We start from the raw sequence: 8,118 nt of genomic DNA, 5'->3' as shown, positions 1-8,118 counted from the left end.
CTCAAAAACAAATAAACATTAAAATTTTTTAATTGGAAAGAAATTGAAAAGAAAGTACAGAGAATTCCCATAAACTCCTTTCCCACAACCAGTTTTCCCTAGAATTACCATGTTGCGTCTGTGTGGTACATTTGTTATAACTAATGAACAAATATTGGTATTATTGTTATTATTAACTAAAGCCCATAGTTTACATTAGGTCTTGCTTGTTGTATTTTACATTCTGCGAGCTTTGCCAAATGCATAATGTCACGCATCCACTATTATCAGATCATATAGAATCGGATAGGAAAATTTCACTGCTCTTAACAATCTCATGTTCCACCTATTCCTTCCTCCTTTCCTCCCTGCCCAACTCCGGGCAGCCAGGCTCTACAGTGTTACCTTTTCCAGAATGTCATATAATTGGAATCATAGCCTTTTCAGACTGATTTATTTCCCTTAGCAGTATGCACTTGGTGTCTCTTCATGTCTTTTTTGTGGCTTGATGGCTCATTTCTATTAATTGCTGAATAATATTCCACTAATATGGATATACCACAGTTTATCCATTCACCTATTTAAGGGCATCTTGGTTGCTTCCAATTTGGGGCAATTATAAATAAAACACTGCTATAAATCCTTGTATGTGGGTTTTTCTGTGGACAGAACTTTTAAACTCATTCGGGTAAATATCTAAGAGTACAATTGCTGGGTCATATGGTGAAAGTATGTTTAGCTTTGTAAGAAACTGCCACATTATCCTCCAAAGTGGCTGTACCATTTTGCATTCCTACCAGCAATGGAGGAGAGTTCCCGTTGCTTCACGACCTCGCCAGCATTTTGGGTGTTAGCATTCTGGATTTTTGGCATCTCACTGTGGCTTTAATTTGCATTTCCCTGATAACATATGATGCGGAGCATCTTTTCATATGTTTATATGTCTTCTTTGGTGAGGCCTCTGGCCCAGGACTTTTGCCCACTTTTTAATCGGGTGGTTTTGGGGCTGTTTTAGGCTGTGACTTTTTGGAGCGTAATTTATCTATCTCCATTAAAATCTAAAACACACATTCCCGATGACTCAGCACTGCCCCTTCTCAAAGAGTCTATGCATAAGCACAAGGAGTTTTAAGAACAAACCAAGTCTGTCCTCAAATTTGTGCCCACCTAATACCATGCTGCCCATCAGCTCAGGGTAGTAAGTGGCTCAGCTCTCCCACATGGAACCTCCTTTCTTCCCTTATGTGGGGAAAATTGGATCCACTACATCCACTATTCGCATGCTCCTCTTTAAGATCTCCAAATTACTAAGAATCAAACGAGTATTTCTCCAGAGAGGGGACATATGGAACAAAGCTGTAAGACGTACTTTTTTTCCCTCCAGCTCAGTCACCTGAGAACAAAACAGCTATTCCATTGTTCCACTCAAGTTTGAACTCTATTTTGGGAGTGGCCAAGGCCAGGTTCTAAGACACACAGGAAAATTAGTCTTATTGTTTTATTGTCACACCACATTTTGGATTGAAAACAACATTATCCGGAGTGATCACTCTTCTAATAACCAAGACTTGGCTTCTGAACAAGCTTTGCCTCTCCAAGGAATTTCAACACTTCACCATCGGAAACATTGAAAAGAATGTACTGCAGTTTCCAGAGTTTGGCTTTGTTTTGGGGTTTTTTTTTTCCCCCAAAAGAGAATGTTCAGACAACCAGAAGCATGACCGGACTCAGGCGTCACACACACAAATCTGAAGACGCCTGTCCTGAGAGAAAAAGGGTGTGGGTGACAGTGAAACGATCTCAGGGAACTCCTTTCCAGCACACAGCACGCATGTGGACAAGAGAAATCAGAGGGAAGGAGAGGAAGAAAAAAATTAATGTAGAAACACGAAACAAAAATATAAAAATAGTTCTCCCCGGGATAACCCGATTAGCCAAGGGCCTCTTTCTCCTCAGTTGATCAGTTGTACAGCGTGAGGAGGGACAGAGTGGAGCCCCGGGCTAGTCTGTGGATGCCCCCTGGTGGCCAGAAATAGAATGACTTCATTGTTTGGAAAAGGGGAGATTTCCCCTCTTCAGCTAGAGTGGGGCCATTGTCTAGAAAGGAACAAAGAGAAAAAACAGACATTAGAAATGTCATTGGTAGGGGCGCCTGGGTGGCTCAGTTGGTTAAGCCTCCAACTCTGGCCTAGGTCATGATCTCGTTGTTCCTGAGGTCGAGCCCCATGTCGGGCTCTGTGCTGACAGCTCAGAGCCTGGAGCCTGCTTCAGATTCTGTGTCTCCTATTGCTTCTCGGCCTTTTGGCTAAGATCAAGTGCAGATTCTGTGTCTCCTTCTTTCTCTACTCCTCTCCCACTAGTTCTCTCTCTCTCTCTCTCTCTCTCTCTCTCTCTCTCTCTCAAAAATAAATAAAACATTTAAAAAATTGTTTTAAAGAATCATACATGTTGCTGCATATAAGTGTAGCCTGTTTAGATCATACCACATATGATCTATGTGGTATAGATCATACCACATATGAACCATTCTCCTGTCGGTAGATATATGGGTGATTTTTAGTGGGGCTTTTTTTTTTTCTTGTGTTGCTTTTATGAACAGAGCTGCTTAGAACATTTTGTACATGTCTCCTGCTGAGCGAAGCTTCTCTGGGGTATAACCCTAAGAGAACTGTTGAAGAGGAGGGGGTGTGAATCCTCACCTTAACACAGTGATGCCAAAGTGGTTTCCTTAAGCAGTCAGGGCTGATTTGTTCTCCCGATGTGAATATATGAGCCACCTCCTCTTACTATTGAGTCAGACTTCTTAACTTCTGTTTCTCTGATTGTAATTGTGGCCTTCATTTGCATATCCCTGGTTACTAATGAGTTTGCGTAACTCGTCATAAATTATTTGCCAATATAAGTAAGTTCCACAAGTCAATCACAAAAACACCAACAAGCCCAATGAAAAATGGGCAAATTGGGCTTGTTGGTGCTTTTCTGATTGACTTGTGGAACTTATTTATATTTTTCTATATAATATTTATTGGGCATTTATACCTGTCACAATTATTTTCTCCTAATTGCGACTTGACTTTTTGCTCTCTTTATGTCATCTTTCGAAGATCATAAGTTCTTATTAGTAAAATTTCATATAAGTTCTTTTTTTTAAGTGTTCATCTTTTTTTACTGTTTGTTTATTTTTGAGAGAGAGAGCACGAGCAGAGGAGGGGCAGAGAGAGAGGGAGACACAGGATCCAAAGCAGGCTTCACATCGACAGCAGAGCCCGATGTGGGGCCCAAACCCGCAAACCGCGAGTTCACAACCTGAGCCAAAGTTGGACACTTAACCAACTGAACCACAGAGGCGCCCTTCATATAAGTTCTTAATGGTAGAATTTTCCAATTTTTTCCTTTGTGGTTAGTGCTTGTTTTAGAAATTATTCCTTGCACCCTACATAGATACTATTATCCTCCATTGCCTTCTAGAAGGTTAATCGTTTCCCTCTTCTTAAGATTTTAATGTTTTCAGGGCACATGGGTGACTCAGTCAGTTAAGTGTCCAACTCTTTTTTTTTTTTTTTTTAATGTTTATTTATTTTTGAGACAATGCAAGAGACAGAGTGCAAGCAGCGGAGGAGCAGACAGAGGGAGACACAGAATCTGAAGCAGGCTCCAGGCTCTGAGGTGTCAGCCCAGAGCCCGACACGGCGTTCGAAGTCACGAACCGTGAGATCATGACCTGAGCCAAAGTCAGACGCTCAACCGACTGAGCCACTCAGGCACCCCTAAGTGTCCAACTCTTGATTTCAGCTCAAGTCATGATCCCAGAGTCATGGGATTGAGCCCATGTTGAGCTCCATGCTGACCGTGGAGGCTGCTTAAGATTCTCTCTCTCCCTCCCTCATTCCCCTCCCCTGCCCTCTCTCTCTCTCCCTCTCTCTCTCTCAAAAAAAAATAATAATAATAATAAGATTTTAACATTTTCGAAATATATGTGTGGTGTGTGTGTGGTATGATGAAGGGATATGATTTAATTTTCTTCCCTGTGGATAATCCCAGCACACCATTTATGAAATAGTCTGTCCTTTCCCCAACAGTCTGCACTGCCCAGTCCTAAATTAGGTTTCCATACATGCACAGATGTATTTTTGACTTCTCTCTTCTGTCCCATCAATTGTTTTATTTATTCTTATGTTTCATCAAACATTTTAATTAAATAAGTCTTCATATCTGATAAAGGCAACAACATACCTTTTCCTTTTTCATCAATAATATCTTGCCTGCTTATAACTGATGTATAAAAATGTTTTGCTCTTGGGGCACCTGGGTGGGTCAGTCGGTTAAGCACCCAATTCTTGGTTTCCGTTCCAGTCATGATCTCACAGTTTCATGAGACTGAGCCCCACGTGGGGCTCTGTGCTGACAGTATATAGCCTTCTTGGGATTCTCTCTCTCCCTTTCTCTGTCTCTGCCCCTCCCCCACTTGCACTCTCTGTCTCTCTCAAAACAAATAAATGAACTTAAAAAATATTTAAAATGTCATGCTCTTATTACCACTAATAATTTCTCTGTTGCTTATTTTGGAGTTTTTATGTGTATGACCATATAACCCACGAAAAGTAACTTTTGCTACATCCTTTAAAATCCTCATAATTGGGGATGCCTGGGTGGCTCAATCGGTTAAGTATCTGACTCCGGCTCGGGTCATGATCTCCCTCCTAGTTCCTGAGTTGGAGCCTCACATTGGGCTCTGTGCTGACAGCTGAGAGCCTGGAGTCTGCTTCAGATTCTGTCTCTCCCTCTCTCTCTGCCCCTCCCTCACTTGCGCGCTCTCTCTCTCTCTCTCTCTCTCAAAAATAAATAAACATAAAAAAATTTTTTTAATCCTTTGTTTTACTCCAACAACTAAGATTTTCAGTACAATTTGAATAGAGATGATGACAACAGGGATCCTTCTTTTGATCTTGATCTTCTAAATGATTCACCATTAAGTATCACGGCTGCTATAGGTTTTAGCAGGTACCTTTAACAAGTTAAGGAAGTTCCCTTCTATTTCCACTTTGCCAAAAGTGCGTTCTCATAATTTGATGCTGACTTTTATAGGAGGCTATTCTACCTCTACTGAGATAATTGTCTGAATGTTTCCCTTAATCTCTTAATGTGATAAATTAAATCAGTCCTTTTTCTAAATTAATTCAGATCAGACTAGCCTTGTCTTTCTAGAATAAACCCTAGTACATTATCATCTTATATACTTCTGGATTTGGTCTACTGCTATAATGTTATAATCTTCACAAATATATTTGAGTTAGATTGGCCTATAATTTTCCCTTCTCATAAAGTTCATGTCTGACTTGAGTTTCAAGGTTATGCAGACTCATACCATGGGATGGGGGTAAATTCCTTCTTTTCCTATATTCTGGAAGAGTTTGTACCAGGATGATATTACTTCTTCCTTACATGTTTGATAGAATTTACTGTCAAAACCCCTGGAGCTGATGTTCTATTTGTGGGAAAGTTTCAATTATGGCTCCAATTTTTGAATAGTTATGGAACTGCTCAGTTTTTCTGTTTCTTCCGTGGCAAATTGTATTTTTCAAGAAACGTATTCATTTCACCTAGATTTGAAATTATTGGCAGAAAACTCTTCACTGTATCTCCTCATTCTCTTTCTAATATGTGCAGCACCTTGGTTTCTTCTATGGTTTATATTTGCCTTCTCTCTTATTTCTTGACCCAGTAAGCCAGAGGTTGGTTAGTTTTATTAATTTTTTCAAAGAATCAGCTGATAAGGCTATTTGTTGGTTTTTCAATCTCTGTATTGTGTTTATGTCATTGATTTTGGCTCTTCTCTGTATTTCCTTCAATTTCTGCTATTCTTTTTCTAACTTCTTTTTTTTTAAGTTTATTTATTTTTGAGAGAGACATAGAGAGAGTGAATGGGGGAGGGACAGAGAGGGAGAGAGAGAGAGAGAGAGAGAAAGAGAGAATCCCAAGTAGGCTCCACACTTAGCACAGAGCCTGATGTGGGGCTCAAACTCACAAACCATGAGATCACGACCTGAACCCAAACCAAGAGTTGGACGCTTAACCAACTGAGCCACCCAAGCGCCCCTTGTTTTTCTAACTTCTTAAACTAGATGCTTAGCTCATTAATCTTCAGACTTTCTTCTTCTATAAGCAATTCAAGGGCAAAAAGAACCGTACTCTTTATGGATAAAGCACAGATATACATAATAAATAATAAAGCCCAGCACACAAATATACAGTAGTATATCTGTGGTCTTAAAATTACATAGACAGGGATTACATAGGTGATTAAATAAAAATGTCTGAAACGTTTCCTTAAGGGGATGATAATAAAAGAAAAGTTGAGAAACACCGCCCTAAGACAAGGATCTGCGAGAAAGTAGTTAATTTGGGAAGTTCAAGTGACACCAATTGGGAGGGAAGAAGATACAGGAGGGAAGGCAGCCACAAAAGAGTGTGCTCTCAGGCCAGCTGCCACAGAGGGATTATCCAAAAGGAAACACCTCCGAGTTATCCCGTGTGCACTGAGGGAGCCCAGGTGTTTGTTTATTCCCTAACTCCTGGCCAGCTTTTATTGAGGGCTGCTTCGAGGGAGTAATTCTTTGGCTCTTTTGGCCCACCACACAAGACAGCACGATGGCTTTGGACAGTCTTGGGAACCAGAGCCTTCAGGCACCAAATATCACCAGTAGCCTGCAATAGCCCTGCTGGGGCACAATAAAAAGTCCAAGAGATATAGGTGGTCAGTGGCCCCCTCTGTTACACTATTATTACTTAAAATAATAGAGGGGCACCTGGGTGGCTCAGTTGGTTAAGCGTCCGACTCTTGATTTCGGTTCCAGTCCTGATCCTAGGGTCATGAGATTGACCCCCACGCTCAGCGTGGAATCTGTCCTTCCCCCGCTCATGCTCGTTCGTGCACTCGCTCTCTCTCTCTCTCTCTCAAAAAAAAATAATAGAGGGGCGCCTGGGTGGCTCAGTCGGTTGAGCGTCCGACTTCGGCTCAGGTCACGATCTCGCGGTCCGTGAGTTCGAGCCCCGCGTCAGGCTCTGTGCTGAGTGCTCAGAGCCTGGAACCTGTTTCAGATTCTGTGTCTCCCTCTCTCTCTGACCCTCCCCCGTTCATGCTCTGTCTCTCTCTGTCTCAAAAATAAATAAATGTTAAAAAAAAAAATTAAAAAAAAAATAATAGAAAGTGCTCTTAGGAAAAATTTTCCAATATGAATAATAACAAGCAGCACTTTTTATAAAGCCCCCTCGGGGACGTATCTGTCACGTAGGTGCTGCTGGACTGAACCGTTAGTGGATTCCTTATTGTCAGTCACATGTCATCAGGCCGCTTCAAGTCTAACCCATCTTTCCTAGAGATGCTGTGTTATAACTTGTGTTTCCAAATGCAGGACACACAGTTAATACCATTAAAATACCAAAGTTGAAGATGACGAGAAATGAAAATCAAGTAGGCTACAAATATATGACAAACATAAACTAAATATGTATGCAGCCAAAAAAGGTAACTTGTTACTGTTCCTTTGGGGGAAATTTTGTGCACAAACTGGATCTACTAAGGGTTCTTAAACCACAGCTTCAGTGGAATGTTCCTGGTACATGTCCATAAGCATTCTCATTGCTCAAGGACCTTGAAAGTCATTCAACATTCCTGTCATGTTTCTGAGAAATTTCCAGTACTGATGAGATGTACATGAATGCCCCTCTCTCCTCCCTTCTTCATTTCCTCATCAAAGACTAGGGCTGACCTTTGTGTAAGCCTTTGGTTCTTTTATTTTTATTTATTTACTTTTTAAAATTTGTTTATTTTTGTGAGAGAGAGGCAGAGAGAGAATCCCAAGCAGGCTCCACACTATCAGTGCAGAGTCCCATGCAGGGCTCGCACTCATGAACAGTGAGATCATGACCTGAACCGAAATCAAGAGTCAGACGCTGAACCGACTGAGCCACCCAGATGCCCCAATCTTTGGTACTTTTATGTTAGCATTGGAAGCTTCCCCTCTTCATTTATTTTTTCTTTTTTCCCTTCCTTCCTTCCTTCCTTCCTTCCTTCCTTCTTTCCTTCCTTCCTTTCCTTCCTTCTTTCCTTCCTTCCTTCCTCCCTTCCTTCCTTCCTTC

Source organism: Panthera uncia (assembly GCF_023721935.1).
Source record: "Panthera uncia isolate 11264 chromosome B2 unlocalized genomic scaffold, Puncia_PCG_1.0 HiC_scaffold_24, whole genome shotgun sequence".
In the NCBI taxonomy this organism is placed as follows: Eukaryota; Metazoa; Chordata; class Mammalia; order Carnivora; family Felidae; genus Panthera; species Panthera uncia.
This window is presented reverse-complemented; position numbering follows the sequence as displayed.